Consider the following 18,062-nt stretch of genomic DNA (forward strand, 5'->3'; position numbering starts at 1 on the left):
TTGGCTCCTTATTGTAACGTGAAAAACGTCCGTGAACGCTGATCTACTCAACACAGATTATAGTGTTACAGAGGAATTCGTTCCGTGGAAATGCATGACATACGCAATATTCCTTCACATTTACAAGTGCATGGTTACCACGTCCGTGTCATGCATACTGGTCAAGGGTGAACCTGCTTCCTACGTAATGAAAGTGGGCCCGTTCGGTCTAATTGCCCGCGGAGGGTTTTTGTATTAAAGCCGTCATTAGTGCAGCGTCGCAAATTGACGGTTGCTGATCTTGTTCCTTCCACTCCCACCGTCGGCAATACTTCTGATTATAATGAACATACAGTCATTTCTGACAATCGTGTCAGTGAATTTCCGTCTTTACCTTCGCGACAGGTTCAGAATCCTACCGACCGTTAACGGCGACAAACAAACGTCGTCGCACTCAGGATGGTGATGGTGAGTATTTGGCTGTGCCTTTTGCACCAACCTCCTCCGTATCGATTGTGTGTCCCGTGCTCCTCTCGATGCTAAGGTACCTCCCGTCCGTGGTACGGTGAGTGGCGAAGAAGTTATCTCCAACAACCCTCCAGCTCGCGAAGTGGCTTTTTCTGAGCTGCCTGTGTGTGGAGAGGGAGCGGAGTCCCCCCTCCCTTCGTCTTTGTGCCCTCCGTAACAGTCTGAGACCATGCCATGCCCACCTGTTCCTTCGTCTTCAGCTGCCGACGGTTTCCTGCATTTGCCGACTACAGAAACTCCCGCGGAGAATAAAATAGCGACCCAGTATCAGCTGTTGTATTGGTAGTTTCACAGAATGCTCCCGCCTTAGTGACTGGACCTGCATTACATAACCCTAGTTATGGTGGGGGGCGGGAGCGAGCGAAGGAATCTGTGCCGATGACCCCTCCCAAATCTCCGTTTGCCGAGGCCGCCATGCCACGTAGCCGACAGAAACAGCGTATACAACCTGACCGTGCGGTGGCACGTAAGAAATCTAAGAAAAAGAGGTTCCAATGATGGGGGTTCTGGTCTCCAGATGTCTGATCTCTCTGTGGATTCCGCAATGGACCTTGACTCTCAGCTGTCTACCCAATTCTACTCGGACGTTCCGTACATCCCTGTCCAGCTATGATGAATGACTCAAGCCTACACGTTGCTTTCCTTAAACGTTAGTCGCGTGGAATCAGAATTGGGATTGGCTTCGCTTCGTCAGTTCAAAATGGTTCAAATGGCTCTGAGCACTATGGGACTTAACATCTATGGTCATCAGTCCCCTAGAACTTAGAACTACTTAAACCTAACTAACCTAAGGACAGCACACAACACCCAGCCATCACGAGGCAGAGAAAATCCCTGACCCCGCCGGGAATCGAACCCGGGAACCCGGGCGTGGGAAGCGAGAACGCTACCGCACGACCACGAGATGCGGGCTCGTCAGTTCATTTATGATTCATGTGCGGACATAGTTTTCGTACAGGAGGTGTTATTTAGTAATTTCTCCTTACCTGGTTTTCGTATGCTCTTTGATGTAGCACCCGAATATTCTACGGAGACCGCATTACTCTTTCGCGAAGGCATTCCTATTGCTCAGGGAGAAATTCTGGATTCTGGCAGAAGCATAGGTCGTCATCTCTTTAATCTTACCTTGGTCCTTTTATATGCCCCTTCTGGCACTGGTCGCGCAGTGATCGTTCGCATTTTTATAAAGAGGATATTGTTTTTCTGTTGCGTAAGAGTCCTCCGGGTATCCTATTGGGTGGTGATTTTAACTGTTTTTTACGTCCTGCAGATCAATCTCGTAATTTAAATTTCTCTCGTGAATTACATGAATTTGTTCTCTCCTTACGCCTAAAACACGTGTGGATATGTAAATCCCCGACGTTAGTTAAATTTACCCACTTCACTGCGACTTCTAGTAGCAAGTTAGGTAAGTTTTACTTACCAGACTGCCTGAGTTATAGTATTCCTAATGTTAAAGTCATCCCAGCTTCCTTTACGGATCACTATGCCGTGGCCAAAACTCTCAATCTTGAACGGCAACCAGTCAAATTGTTTCGCCCTCCGTGGATGTTAAACGTCGCTCACCTACCTGACCCCTCTCTCGATGACGTGATGCGAGTCGTGTGGGAGGTACTCTACGGTCCACTGGAAAATATTCTTCCACCCTCGACAGGTGGGCACAGCTAGCAAACCCGAGGCTCAGGAAACTTTGATACTTTTCTGTGCTGCCAAAGCGTGAGACTTTCGAAGAACTTACGAGTATTACTATTCCATCCTGCGTGAACTTTATGCTGCTTCGGATCACGCACCTCTGCGAATTGCGGATATTAGGCGTGTAAAAGCAAAATTGTTGACCTTGAAGAGAATACAAATTGAAGGTTTTAAAATCCGATCAAAGCCGCGTTCATCGGTGACGGAAGGACAGACTTTCTTACATCATTTGCTTCGGCATCAGACCCGCCGCCGACGCGCTTGTATTCATTCTCTCACGACAAATGAAGGACGTCTCGTAACGGTGCAAGCTGATGTAGTGAGTACCTTACACCAGTAGTATGTGGACATCCAAGACATCGATGAGTCCAATGAAACCTTTTACAACCCACTTGTCAGCATCTTGGATATGACAATTGCACTTGAACATAATGCAACGCTCTTAGCTTCCTTTCTGCCTGAGGAAGTTTACAGACTTATCGTGGAATCACCTTCTCAAAAGTCCCGGGGTCTAGATGGACTTCCCAAGGAATTTTGACATACGCTTTTGGCCGTTCTTGGGTGCTACCTTTACCTCCATTTTGAATGAAGTGTTACGGGGTAGAGTAGTGCCGACCTCGTTCAAAGTGGGAAAATTGTTTTAATCCCGAAACGCACTGGACCGGCTGCCCCTGATAGCTTTCGCCCACTTACTATGTTAAACTTTGATTATAAGTCCGTGGTGAGGACAGTTAATAGTAGGCTGTCGTCTCTGATGGAGATGATTGTTGCAAAACATCAGATATGTTTACCTGGTCGTACCATTCTTGCCGCTATAGTCGAGTCTCGTGACGCGGTTTCGGTTGCTGCTGTAACGTCCGTCCCTCGTGCCCTTGCTTTTCTAGACTTTGATAAGGCATTTGATCACGTTAATCACGACTTCCAGCTTCGAATTCTGGATCCAGTTGCTTTCACTGTTGACACACGGCGAGTGCTCTCAAATCTGTTTACGAGTATTTCGGCTTCGGTGGTTGTTAATGGCCAACTGACGCCCCTAATAAATGCCCGTAGGGGTGTGCCTCAAGGAAGTCCGCTGTCAATGACTTTGTGTTGTCTCTGGAGCTCCTACTTCGGATGCATCCCAGCTGACGGGTTGTACGCTTTCCGGCGGGACTATAGCTGTTCGTTCATAAGCGGATGACGTGATGGTTCTACTTCGTAATCCTGCTGAGATACTTCGACTGTAGGCTGTAATCGATGATTTTTGTCGGAGTTCAGGTGCAACACTTAATGAAGGTAAATGCAAGCTTCTTCCCTTACGAGGATTTGATGACGCGGTTGCTCCATGGGCAACTGCGGTGGATCGGCATACGTCTCTAGGTATCATCATCATCATCGATCGTTGCCCACTCAGAATGGCGGCGCTCAACTGCAAGTCTGTTACGGAAAAAAATCAGGGAGCGATACTAGAGCATGAAAGGCGTTCTCTTACTCTGCTCCAGAACGTCCGAAAACTGTATACATATGTATTATGCAAGGCTTACTACGTAGCCCAAGTTTATCCGCTTTCCTCGATGATGGAGAAGAAACTACAATAATTGTCTGGTCATTTCTTATGGAAAGAACATATATTTCGCTTACGGTTTGAGGTGCTCTCGAAGCCTCGTTCCTTTGGGGGACTGGACCTGGCTGATACACGAAGGAAGACGCAGATGCTCTATGTGCTCCGTACTGTTTTGACGATGACTCAAAAAAAACTCACACATTCACATTTATTTCTCTGTGTCCGTCCTGCTAGTCTTGAACCCCCTATTGATGTTGGTCGCATAAATTATAAGTTAAAACACATTCGTGACTTTTATCTTGCAGTGAGCTATTTAGGGGCTGACATCCTATGGAGACCAGTCCTCACCGTCAAATTGACTCGATGGGAAGCAGTCCCTTGCCCGAACCTCGTTGCCGGCTGCTGTAGCCGAGCGGTTCTAGGCGCTTCGGTCCGGAGCCGCGCTGCTGCTACGGTCGCAGGTTCGAATCCTGACTCGGGCATGGATGTGTGTGATGTCCTTATGTTAGTTAGGTTTAAGTAGTTCTCAGTCTAGGGGACTGATGATTTCAGATGTTAAATCCCATAGTGCTTAGAGCCATTTGAAACATTTTTTCAACAAGTGTGAGCGGAAAACTATTTAGCGTTTGAGCACTCAATAGGAATAATGTTCAGACTGTATACTGCAGGGTTTGCGTTGTTAGTAGTATTAATGTCATGACCTCACATTACGCTCCGGTACCGGTACGACGATATTGGTACTGACATAGGGTTGAAACACAAGCATCGATGTGTATTACAGCTGCAGACAGTAACACATGGGTCTGCCTGCAAAAGGTGAGCAGGGGCTTCACTCGTAAAACGCTGTTATCACAACGGCAGCTAGAGCGGTGCTGCTCCTTGCGAGTGTCGACATATTAAAAGGTCTGGGGTTGTCCGCCTCAGTACCTGCGCGGTCAGCGCCGCGGATTGGCAAGGTAATGGGCCAGGTTCGTTTCAAGCCAGTGTCGGAGATTTTCTTGTCACTGGGAGTTGTCTTGTCCTTATGTTCGTATCCTCATCGTTGACATTGCGTTAATGAGATGGTTGACTAGACACGTCACGAAGAGACCAATGGCGGATTGCACCACATATTGTTGAAGAAGTTATTGTTTCCATGGCTGAGAATACTGGACACAACGTGCGATCTTCCAGCTGTGCACGAGGTGTGTCACGACAGCTGAACATTCCATGGCCCAGTGTTGTTTCGGACAGCAGTAGTGCAGTCTATAGAGCTGCTATAGGCTGTCGCGGGTGCAGATGGTCACCATATCGAGCAGCGCTCCTAAACTGGAACGTAAATATGGTACGCAGTTAACAAATATTACAGTCTTACGTTGAAATTAAAATGTGTTTCTTTCAAAGGTTTATTCGTTATGTTTGTTCCGCGCGTCGTTACAATTGTTTCCACCAGGTTTCATTGTCCAGCGATCACTCATTCGTCATGGGGACCATCTGAAACAGCCTAAGTTTAATTGTAACCGCGATGTGTACCAGCAAAAAATTATGACTAGTGCTGGTCTACTGAGACTCAGAATTATGGGCACTACTTCTAGATCATTTTATGTACAGTTACGCATATTACAAAGAAAAAGGTACTATTCCTTGTCCTGTAGATACTACACAAGTACTGTTGTCATTCAATACTTCAAACAACGGATTCATGTAACTTAACACGGGGCAGCTGTCTGCAGGGTGAGTCGACAGTTCACTAACATTTCAAAATTCGATACTTCACGAAATATCGTACGTAGACAGATAAAAATGGAAAGACATGCTTGAGATAACATAGGGTTCCATTGAAATTAAAAAAAAGTGGCCAAAATGACTAGCAGATGGCGCTTCACATGACACAAAAGCAATAATTAACATAACAACTGAGGTTTAGCGAAGACGATCTCCTTCGTAACAAATGCTCAGCACGTCGGCCGTCATTCATCAACAATACCTGTAGTCGATAGACAATGTTGTGAACAGAAGTGTACAGCATATTATTAAGTATGGTGAGAAGTTGCCCTCGGATGTTGAGCTTCAGCATCACGAATTAGGTCGGAGGATCACGATAGATAAGCGATCCGAAACCAATAATCACACTGAGATCTGGGGACTCCACAGGCCAAGCATGACGGAAGTTGCAGCTCAGCACGCGATAGTCCCAAACGAAATGCACAAGAGATCTTTAACACACGTAGCAGTATGGTGTGGAGCGCCATCTTGCTTAAAACTCGAACCTTCCAGCCAACGTTAGGCAGCCGGGCTAGAATTCTGCGTTTCTGTAACATATCGGCGTACCACGTACCCGTCACGCTGGCGATTGCCATGCGGCGTCGCTGACGTGTTGCCGGCCAGCGCCGTCTGTTGGCCGGTTTTCACATTCGTTTTTGGTTTCAATAAAACCCCATATCATTTCAATCACGTGTGTCAATTTTCACCTCTCTACGTACGTTATTCCGTGAATTAGTACATTCTGAAATACTAGCGGTTGTTCTGGGTCACTATATTTATACCATACTGGGAAAGCCAAGACGTGATAAACTTAAATGTTAGGAATATGCGGAATTTACATTTACTACGACGTATTCTGGTAACTCGTAGAAGTGGCTGATGAGGTATTCCGTTTCTTTCTTCTTGAATGATTTGGATACCGATCGCATATGAGTTCGTCCCAGCTCACTGCTTCCAGTGCTCAACAGGCAGCTCTGCGCAGCGCCCTGACACCCGTGAAGCAGCCGCGTTCCCCGTCTACGCCCGAAACTCGCAGCGCGACGCCCGGCGCAGCAACAGGTTGCCCTGGCTGGCGGCCAGGGCTGTAAATTGGTGCGCCAGTTCCGCAGCCGATGACAAAGCTATCTGTATCAGTGGCAGGCGCCACGGCCACTAGCCGTCTGCTTCCCCAGGCCAGCTGCCACGCATTACGTCCGCTCGAGTGGGCATACCGAAGAATTATGCTTACACGCTGGAAATTGTGAGCTGTCGGCATCTCGTGGCGTTTTTTCACGACCGCCGCACGCATCTTATCTCTTCAAACCAAATCGCATAAGATAATAGCAACCAATTACAATAACACACTCTCAGTGCCTAAGGAGACAAGAACATTTCCTCTTATATCTAACAATAGCTAAAACAGTATTTCCAAGTGTCAATAAATGATCTTGATGAAACTAGGCGGGTGTATAAAGGGGGCAAAATAATTCAAGATGTATTTTTTGTCCCTCCCCAGTTTCGTTTTAAAGGGGAAGAACACACCCCGGAGGGAATTTAGCATATTAGATTTGGCGGGATTATCCTACAAACGATGACATAAAAAATGTTCGTCATATAAGAGTTAATAGGTAAGAACTGGATAATCGAATTTTGTAAAAACTAAAACTCCTCCGGAACAGGCCATGAAGCCCCAACGGTACCGACCGGCCGCCGTGTCATCCTCAGACCACAGGCGTCACTGGATGCGGATACCGAGGGGCATGTGGTCAGCACTCCGCTCTCCCGGCCGTATGTCAGTTTTCGAGACCGGAGCCGTTACTTCACAATCAAGTAGCTCCTCAGTTTGCCTCACAAGGGCTGCGTGCACCCAGCTTGCCAACAGCGCTCGGCGGACCGGATGGTCACCCATCCAAGTGCTAGCCCAGCCCGACAGCGCTTAACTTCGGTGATCTGACGGGAACCGGTGTTACCACTACGGCAAGGCCGTTGGCAATCGAATTTTGTAGTAATCAAATTCTGCAAAATACGTACCACCACTTAATTAATTTTGAAAAACGAAAATTTCTCTTACAACTTAAAGAAGCTTTCAAGCTACATACATCCCGGCGTAATGAAACTGGTTTCTAAAATACCGTTTCTCGAAAATAAGCTCTACGCAGTGTGGTGTGGGAGTATTTTCAACATCCGTAATTAAAATATCTAAACATTCGTTATTACTCTAGTTATTTATTTTACTTCTATTTGTTTTATGTTTTTAATTGTTATTTTATGTTCAACAAACTTTATTTTAATTTATCGTTTGCCATAAGTATATTTTGTTGTCTGGAAAAAATAATTAACTCATTATTGCGATACAAAACCGTTACAATAATGCTGATCTGTAAATAAGCTCTTAAAACATAACATTTTCTTACACCGTACACATAAAAAGAACGAAATTTCTTCATATAAGACACACGACAGAGAACACAATATAAAGAAAATTCAGCAGAATTTCAAATTGCCGCAAGTGACCCTCTAAATACCTTGGTTCGCGACAGACGCATTGCAGTAGATTGGTAAGCCTTGGTGCAGAGAACTGATTATGTACTAGTATCTGCAGCTTGATAATATTGTTCCTCATCTGCAGATTGACGTCATAATCATTCATCAGAATTAGATCTGGAAAGCTTGTCGTGATGGTCTTCCAGTATCGAAACCCGTATATACCTCACGAATGCACCCGTGCCACCGAGCCCTCTGACAGCACATTGTGTGCAGCTTATTTCTCAAAAATGGTATTTCAAAAACCAGTTTCATTAAACATTGATCTACGTACTTTGAGAGCTTCTTTGATCTGTGTTGTAAGAAAAGTTTTCATTTTCCAAAATGGAGTATATTGCAAAATTTCACATTATTATGAAATTCGATTATACAATCTTCAAGAACATTAATTACTTATCAACTTTGCTACGTTTTTATGCATCATTTCGAAGATATTCCCTCCAAAACTAATATGCAAAATTACCTTCTGTGGTGTGGCTTACCCCTTAAAATTGAAACTGGGCACAAACAAAAAAGCATGTGTTGCATTATTTCGCCCCCTATACACACCCGCCAAGTTTCATCAAGATTTTTTTTATTGACACTTGAGAATGTTCTCTTGTTAGACACATATAAAGTTGTTGAGAAGAAACTTTAAATACTGGGCAAAACAATTACATCGAAATCTCTAAGAGTACGAGACCCTCGGTAAAATGTTGTCGGTAATCTTGTCGCGTCAAATTGTGTTAAAATCTCAAGTTTTCGATAACAGAGTCCATCATGGTCGTCAGAGACTAAACAGGCAGGAAATCAGACCAGTCTTCTGACGATTCAGAAAAATTAAAGGATGTGGAGACCAGTTTAAAGATTATTTCGGCCTGAAGGCACCACGGATTTACAATTTTCGTTTGGTGTATGATAGCTGTTACATGGAACTGTCGCCAATTGTTGTGTTGAGCATCAGCGTCACCTTCAATACAGAAAGTTCGAAAAATCAGCTGTGGTCAGGCAGAGCCTGGTAAATAAACACAAGATTATCTCTGAATAAACAGAAGCCCTTGCTCACGTGTAGATCTTTTTTTCTTTATTGTTATTTCATCCCCCCGTGCCCCGTATGGGTGGAGGGGAGTGTTGTCGGTTGTCAACGGTACAGCCAACCCGCTCTTCAGCCAATGGGCATTAAAATACTAACGTAGGTGAAAAAACAAGAAACATATAGAGGAGAAATATATACACTGGATTTAAAACTTTTTAAAGGTGAGTAATAAAACGGACGTATTGAGATATACGATGGATGACTTTTTGCTCTGCTAGTTAGAAACAGTAATGATAAAAGGTAAAATGAAATACAATAAACAACGCTCATTTAAAATCTGTTGCCGAAACAACGGTACATAAAAGAAGCACTTTCCTGTCGGTAGGACCTGCCACAGGGTAGACAGTCGTTGCTAAAGGGAAAATGTTGGCAGGTGGTGAGGGTAGGAATGTGGTGGTATATGGATTGAGGACAAATGCATTTCAGCGACGGGGTAGGAGTGCCTGGTGGGACAGAAGAGGGCTGGAACAGAGGGGGGGGGGGAATTGGTGACACTTATTTTTGCTGGGAATGGCAGGTGCGTGTAAGGAAGGCAAAAGGGAGAAAAGAGGGTAAGGTTGTGTGGGGAGTGCAGGGAGAGGAAGCCCTGGTAAGGCGGTTTGCGTGGGTTGGACCTATAGCTGGTAGGAGCGGTAAACGTCGAGGTGGAGCTCATGATGTGGCAGGGGAAGATGGTTGAAGTTTCTTTGGGAGAGCGTTAGAGGGTGTGTAAGTGTGGGGTTGTCCGGCTTTGTTCGTAAAGACGTGGCAGCGTACGACAATTAGAAACCACAGGACTACTGGAGTCGTATTTGCAGATGGTGTAGAATGTTCGGAAGTGTTCAATGTGATTGATGAGAGGCGGAAACGTGATGTGTTGGTAGAAGATCCTCGTGAGGGAAGGTAAACCGATGTGAAAAGCGAGGCAGAGTGCATGGCATTCGAGGGTCTGGAGGAACCTTTGGAACTTGGGAGGAGCTAATATCCATGCAACATTTGCACAGCAAAGGATGGGGTGGATTAGGGATTCGTACGTGTGAAGGGTAGTTGAGGGGTGTAGTCCCCATGGTCGGCCAGTTACTAGTTTCGGTCTATTGTGGGCTTTATGTCGGATAGTTAGTAGATGGGGTGTCCACTTCAGCTGCCGGCCGAAAGTTAGCCCACTTGCTGAACTATTGGCGCTCTGTGATCAAGAAAGCAGTTGAAGTTACGCTATGTGAGAATAGTTTTAATATTGATTCTGGATGTGTACTTAGCAGCGCAAGGAAGCGTGCATTTGACAAAGGAAAAGCACAGAGGTTTACCACGTGATGCAAAGCGACACTGAACAGCATGTTGCAGACCTAACCTACTGACGCAAAGGCCGCCACCTCAGTATGCGCCCTCTCCGTGACGTAATTTAGCCAATCAGTTCCAACCCTCCGGGCGTAAAAGTTGAAACCTCTCCATTTTCGTGAAAGTCAGATTTAGCACATAACGACGATGAAGGCAGTCTTCTGCAGCTTGGGATTTTATCCGAATTTAATGCGGCTAGTTTACCGGGAACTTTTTATGCATGCAGACCAGTAGTTAAGGAATCAGTGAATGTCATCTACACGCGGCAGTCGACTACGCTTTTGAGCGTCAGCTGATGACTTTTTCTAGTGCTACGAGAGGCTGAAAAGACGGCTTAGCAGGTTGACATCGAGACCTCGCTTATGAGTGAACTGCCACGCGGTGAGACATTCTAACATCATGTAAGTATGTGTCAGTTATTACCATTCTGTTATTCAAAGGGTTTAATACCAAATCCTAATTGCGCCAAACACATAGTCCCTTCTCGGGCGGTAAGCTATACTATACGCTTACGGAATGGTCATCTCAGTCTCCTAACTAGTCTCCTAAACTCCTAAGAAAGAGAGAAATTCGTTAACACAGGATGCAAATGTCATCGTTAGGAAGTCATTTCTGACAGTATTTGTCTCAATGTAGCCTAACGTGGAAATGCAGCATTGATGGTTAACAGGGTCAAATGGTTCAAATGGCTCTGAGCACTATGCGACTAAACTTCTGAGGTCATCAGTCGCCTAGAACTAATTAAACCTAACTAACCTAAGGACATCACACACATCCATGCCCGAGGCAGGATTCGAACCTGCGACCGTAGCGGTTACGCGGATCCAGACTAAAGCGCCTAGAACCGCACGGCCACACTGGCCGGCGGTTAACAGGTCAGCTAAGAAGAGAATAGAAGATTTTGAAGTATGATGCTACACAGTAATGAATTTCAGTTGGGTACATCGTGTAACTGTTAACTGATAAAGGGGTATGAATCTAATTGGACAGAAAAGCAGTTTATGGTACTGCCTGACTAAAAGAAGGGGTCGGTTCATAAAGGACATCCTGACACATCAAGAAATTGTCAAATTTAACAATGGAGGAAAGTTTATGGGGGCGTGGGTGGTTTGGTGCGGTGGAAGGCGTAAGCATGTTCAAATAAGTGTAGACTGCGGTAGCTAATGTAGAGATGAAGTAGTTTCCAGAGGATAAACTGGCGTGGGGAGCTGCCTTAAACCAATCCTCTGACTGAAGACCACAATAAAAGCAGCTCAAAAAGTTCTACCATATTAATTCCGAGTCTGACCATCCAGAGTTCGATACCTTGTTCACTTTAGCTTCCTCCCTTCTGCCCTTCATCTTCGCAAGCTCCCCTGCTTGACGTGATCATCTTCTCAAGAAGTGTTTCCAGGGGCAAAGAAATGTTTTTAGTGAAGTAAGGCCTTCCGATGTGGCCGAGCGGTTCGAGGCACTTCAGTCAGGAACCTCGCGACCGCTACGGTCGCAGGTTCGAATCCTGTCTCGGGTATGGATGTGTGTGATGTCCTCAAGTTATTTAGGTTTAAGTAGTTCTAAGTTCTAGGAGACTGATGACCTCAGATATTAAGTCCCATAGTGCTCAGAGCCATTTGAAGTGAAGCAAGAAACGTGAAACATTAATGTATTAAAAGTTTCTCTTTCGTTGAAGGGAATAAATTAGTTACCTTTCGACTGAGAAAGAGTACAGAAATTCCAAATAAAAGAAAAATACTTTGGCTACATAAAAACAGAAAGCCTTGCCTGATAAAACAAATAAGAATAATATTCTACTGTGCTCTGGGAGATGCGACTATTCCTGTCAGTTGAAATCACAAAAGGAGACTCAATAAAACAAAATTATTTTGGCATGGCCCGAAGCATCTCAACTAATATAGTGGCTAAGGCTATCTTCAGATAGTTTTAGAAGGTTAGTTGGTTTTCTGCAATAAAACTGATCTAGGATTTCCATTGCTGTTTTGCTAAAGAAACAGCCGTTTATCGGATCTTGTGGAAGTCGCGATATAATTTTGTGTGTCCCGTCAACCATACATAAGTCTTCGGCGTAGGAAAGTGGGACCAAAGGATAGTAGGAACGTTTTAAGCCTTAAGCTGTTCGGCAGCTTTCGAGTGATGAAGGCCACCTCCTTGGACGTTCAGTCCGACAATTTTCAGTTCTTTGTAAGTGAACCGATACTTCACTGTTGCAAATACATGGCTTTCATCACTTCCGATGGTAATTGTCCTTGGTGGGATTGTGTCTATGACCATTTCGTTCCTAGGAGCCGCCACCGTCTGGATGCTGCATGAGGTACGAGTAAGTTTCGGTAGGGGCAAAACGACAGATAAATATTGCACTCCAATGAGACCATATTTATCGACATACCAGACCTTCCTGGTCTCGTTCTCAAATCTCAGCTTTAATGTTGCCAGATTTAACATTCCAGTTGGATGTACTCAGATCTTTCTAAGAGGAGTGAGTCAAACACCGAACTATTTGCTCTGTGTAACCTGTTACTGTAATCTCGTGGCAGGGAAGGTCTGTTGTTTTCGCCTCAACATTAACGCTCTCGATTTATCAGTATTTAGTTCCGTGCCGATATCTATTGTGACGTGTTGGCTAGTGTGCAGTAGAAATTTGAAGTCATTCTTCTCAATGAGGAAGTCAATTTTATGAAAAACTATAGATGTTGAGCTAAAAACGGGAATAATGTGGATTTTTCTTTCCACTGGAACAGCTGTTATTGTATTTAAGCCGAAATGCTGATATGCTAACCTCGAAGTGCGCGTTTGGTGTTAGCAGCGTGTATTATTCAGTTTATTGTAATATGGCTATGGTATTACAGAAGATTACGATGACCTAAGACTGTCGACCGCAGGACAACGATAGGTGACTGAACACTCTGCGTACCTGTTCATTAGACCTTACAAGTGTACAGTAGTAAGCATTAAATATTTCAGTCATCAGTGTGATGTTCTGGTCGTTTAATATCGACAAGAAAGAAAATCTAAGAAGCTTATGTTAATCTCCCGAAGAGTGCGAAACCTTCAACATTTTGCCTAACATTATGATCACATGACATAATTAAATGTTGCGTATTTTGAGTGAAAACACCCGAAGAAACTTCGAGAGTATCAGAGAATAGCACAGGAATCCTGTGTGTCTCTTTTGCTTGTTCTAAGCTGCTATTGCGCTTAACAATAAGTTAAGAAGTATCTTTCTTCGATACTAATTATTCAGTAATTCACCATAAATATACAAAGTGTAGAACTTTGCTTCCGCCGTGTTTTCACCAACATTTGAGGCTTTAATGAAACAAATTGGTTACACATGTATCATTCAAAGTATTTTCCATTGCTGGCCACTGCTTTCTCCAATCTTTCGGGCAGTGTACGAATCCCGCGTCGAAAAAATTGTTCATCTTTTGAAGCGATCCACAAATCGATCCAATTTGTGACTTCTTCATGAGATTTGAAGTGTTGGTCAGCCTGGTCATGCGCCATTGATCTAAACAGGCGATAGTCTCGAGAATACGGCGGGTGGGGTAGGACTTCCCATTTTAACGTTTCCAAGTACGTTTTGTCCTCTTCTGCAACGTGGGGTCGAGCGTTGTCGTGCTCTCGGTGTATTGCGACCGTTTGTCTTTTAATGATCTGTTCAAACGCATTAAATGCGTTCGATAACGAGCACCTGTGATTGTTTCACTTGGTTTTGATACCTCATAGTACACGACGCCGAGCTGGTCTCACCAAATGCACAGCATGATCTTGGAGCCGTGAATATTCGGTTTCGCCGTCGACTTGGAACCATGACCGGGATATCCCCATGATTTTTTGCGTTTAGGGTTATCTTAACGAACCCATTTTTCGTCCCCGGTTACAATGCGGTGCAGAAATTCCTTCCGTTTATGCCTCTGATGCAACTGTTCACAAACACGCAAACGCCGTTCAACGTCTCTTGGTTTAAGCTCGCACGGGACACAATTTCCTTCTTTCTGAATCATGGCCATAGCCTTGAGACGATTTTAAATGGCTTGCTGTGTCACTCCCACTAATCGTGCCAATTCTTCTTGAGTTTGACGAGAGTCTTCACTGAGCAATATCTCCAATTCTGCATCTTCGAAAACTTTCTCTTCCACAAGTATGCCGGTCTACGACGATAAAATCACCGTTCTTGAAGCGTTGAAACCGCTCACGTCACGTTCTTTCACTAATAGCGTCCTTACCATGCGTACTTGAGCATTCGACGAGACTCAGCCGCCGTTTTCTTCATATTGAAACAAAACAGTAACACCTCCCGCAAATGACGAGAATTAGGCTCGTAAACTGACATTTTCAATCAAGAACAACTTTATGATGCAGACACAAATCCACTAATGTTTGAATGAGGTTATGCTGACCGAGGTCCAAGCTAACTGCCTGACGTCTGCGATCTGTTTTTTTCTACCGCTACTTACCGTTGTCGCCACCTATCGGCAAACGGCGGAAGCAAATATGTGCACCTTGTAGTTAAAGCCATCGGGAGATACACACAATATCATTTATCTACTTTGTTCATAGTTGCCAAGATGCTGGCATAGAGCGATCATATTCACCAAATATGACTATAAAGATTGAGTCAGTGCTCACACAAATTTAGGCCTTATAGTCTTAAATCATTTCCAGTAGCTTTACGGACTACTGGAAATGACTATGGAGTCGAAACCGTACAGCCAATAAACAAAATTACTGTGAAATTTACTGATAAACTTGTCAGCGGCTCAACTACCGATAAAGATAAGACATAGTAAATCGTACCAAGTATCGTAGTGCTCTAGAACAATCGGAGCAGAGCGCGCCTTTTCCAGCAGGGGCTCCGTCTTGCTATTTTCTTTGAACGCCCAAGCGCTGCCGATCATACGCCAGAATGCGAGACGAAGAATCGTTGTTCGGGTTTCGTGCGGATCGATCGCGTACAGCTGAGACGCAGTAGGACCATACGAACAGTCTACAGACGTGATTAAATACGAGTTTTCAAGTTTATTGTCGAATTGTAGGGCAATAATGAGTGACTATTCGGATTATTCGCGGAAAATGCGCGTAATTATGCTCGAAACCAGTCGTTCTAGCACCCGCTAGCATGACGTTATACTATTGGAACATTTATAAAGGCTGCTGTGGAATGTCATAGCGTGAGAGATTAATTTGAAAACGCGATACAGCAACGACAAACTTCATTATGAAGGTGGAATAAACTTCACCGTTAATAATAGCACGGTTGTGGCTAGGAATTGTTGAGAAATATATTACTTAGGAAACCACAAACGCAATAAAATAATATATACTGTTATCCTTTCAAAGCAACATGACGAACATTAATACTAGCCGGATGACCTCAGAAGATGTCTCCCGTAGATGGAGACGAAACGTCAGGTAGAAATTTTATACATCGACCACGGCCTCTCAGCCCAGAAGTTTCAACTGAAGACAAAACTATACTATTGAAAACAAGCATGAGCGGAAAATATAGAGGAAGGGATGTAAAGAACTTCGCAGTGAAAAATAGCTACCTACATTTAGCTGTCAGACCCTACCACGAAACTTGGAACTCTAACAGTCATTGTAGTTGTAACTAATTCTGTGTCTAGCCGCAAGTGTCAGGGGTTAACAATCTTCCAAACAGCAAGAAGAAGTAAAAAAGCTTAATTAAGAGTTTGTTATTTGAGTTCTCTAACTTATATATTCCCATTATAGATGGAAACACTTTTTCAAAGGTACTCGTACTTAACAATCTCATATTTCTTCAGTGATTTTAGATATAGCTTCAAAAAAGTGTTCATCTGAAATTAAGTTTTACAACAATACTACAGTCGATCGTATGTTTAAAATGGATAGCCAAAAGTTTGCAACAGCTCTTCTCTTACTCAGAATTCAATTTTTTTAAGGATTTCTAGCAACAATCCGTATGAAGCACTGGTTTAATTACCTAGCACGTCGAAATGATTTCATCGCAAAAATTAGTTCTAAAGAGATTTTTTCTCTCTTTCTTTCTTTCTCTCAATTCTGTTTTCGTTGTGCTCTTAGGTCTCTTTCAGAAGCATCGAAAGAAGTACATCCACTCACACTCAGTAGGTAATATGAGAGGATTAAGTGTAAAAAATGTCTATTATTTCACTTAAATTAATTGCAGTACAACACCTATGAAGAATATCGACACTCATCCTCTCACACGATGCCGCGAAGTTTTCCTAATAACGATTTTCTATTTTGTCAACTGTGGAACGAAACATCTGCATCGTACACAATGTTAAAGTTTCAATATAGTTGTCACTAACAACATTAATGAATTTAATGAAAGACATTCTTGAAAAGCACCACTACTGTATACGTAAAGCTATTTTATTACCTCAGAGCAGAACCAACTTCGGCCTTGTTGTTCATTGTCAAGCGTCTCAATATGTATGTGGGCGCCCAACGGGACAATCCCGCACCAAATGATCTTTGGATCCTCAACGAAAACACCGCCTCCGCGAGCGCTCGCCAGATAAAGAAGGGCGAGACTCGTTAAATGAGGGAAGACCTAATACTTGCTCCCCTTTATCCGGACCCCACTGTCCATCAGTGAACCTTAAGACTTCAATTCAACCTAGTAACTGATTCCATTCGGAAAAGGTTGTAGGTCTAATGGCAAAAATTACGAGTGTTCCTTCCTCGCGTCTCATCCCTTCTAAGGTAGTAGAAACGATCTGCTGTTCCGCAATGGTCATCTGTAGGGCGGCACCTGCGGTGCGGTCATGCTCTACATAGCCGACCGCTGTGGCCGGGCGGTTCTAGGCGCTTCAATCCGGAACCGCGCGACTGCTACGGTCGCAGGTTCGAATCCTGCCTCGGGCATGGATGTGTGTGATGTCCTTAGGTTAGTTAGGTTGAAGTGGTTCTAAATTCTAGAGGACTGACGACCTCCGATGTTAAGTCCCATAGTGCTCAGAGCCACTTGAACCATGGTCTGTATAGGGAATCAAAGCAGCATTCGGCTCTTGAACGCGCCAATAATGTGTCCTTTCAAATTCATTGCAGGCACCGGCGACAATTTCTCTTTGAGAATAAGCCGTCTCAAATCAGTCAAGCTACCTCGACTCTGAAGAGCCACAATCAAAATATCTCTTAAGGAGCCATGGGATAGCGGGTAGAACAAACCCAGGAAAATTGTATGAGATTCCTTAAAAGCGTCGGCATGACGTTCGAGACAGACAGTTAACCACAATAGATGCTCGACTTGATCCAGTTGCTCAACTGACAATTCTGAAACATTCTTTAACAAATACATGGTGTGGTTAGGCAATTCAGCCTCGGTCCACTGACGGCCGTGTGTTGGTTACGAGGAGGCCAACTGAGGGCCTACGACCAACCTGTCCGCGTGCTGGACATACTGGACGTACACTAGGAATTATCGTCTGGGGTGCGATTTCGTATGACAGCAGGAGCACTCTCGTGGGTATCCCACGCACTTTGAGTGCAAATTTGTATGTCAATCTGGTGATTCGACCTGTTGTGTTGTCACACATGAACAGCATTCCAGGGGTGTTTTCCAACAGAATAACCCTCGCCCACCAACGGTTGTTGTAACTCAACATCTTGCCTTGCCGTGCTCGATCACCAGATCGGTCTCCAGTCGAACACACATGAGAC

The 18,062-nt window shown here is 44.3% G+C and overlaps 1 pseudogene; it reads right to left on the bottom strand.

Annotated features, from left to right (window-relative positions):
* Positions 1-7,337: 7,337 nt before the first annotated feature.
* Positions 7,338-7,455, bottom strand: LOC126238384 (5S ribosomal RNA; annotated as a pseudogene).
* Positions 7,456-18,062: the final 10,607 nt, after the last annotated feature.

This window comes from Schistocerca nitens, chromosome 2 (assembly GCF_023898315.1).
Source record: "Schistocerca nitens isolate TAMUIC-IGC-003100 chromosome 2, iqSchNite1.1, whole genome shotgun sequence".
NCBI lineage: Eukaryota > Metazoa > Arthropoda > Insecta > Orthoptera > Acrididae > Schistocerca > Schistocerca nitens.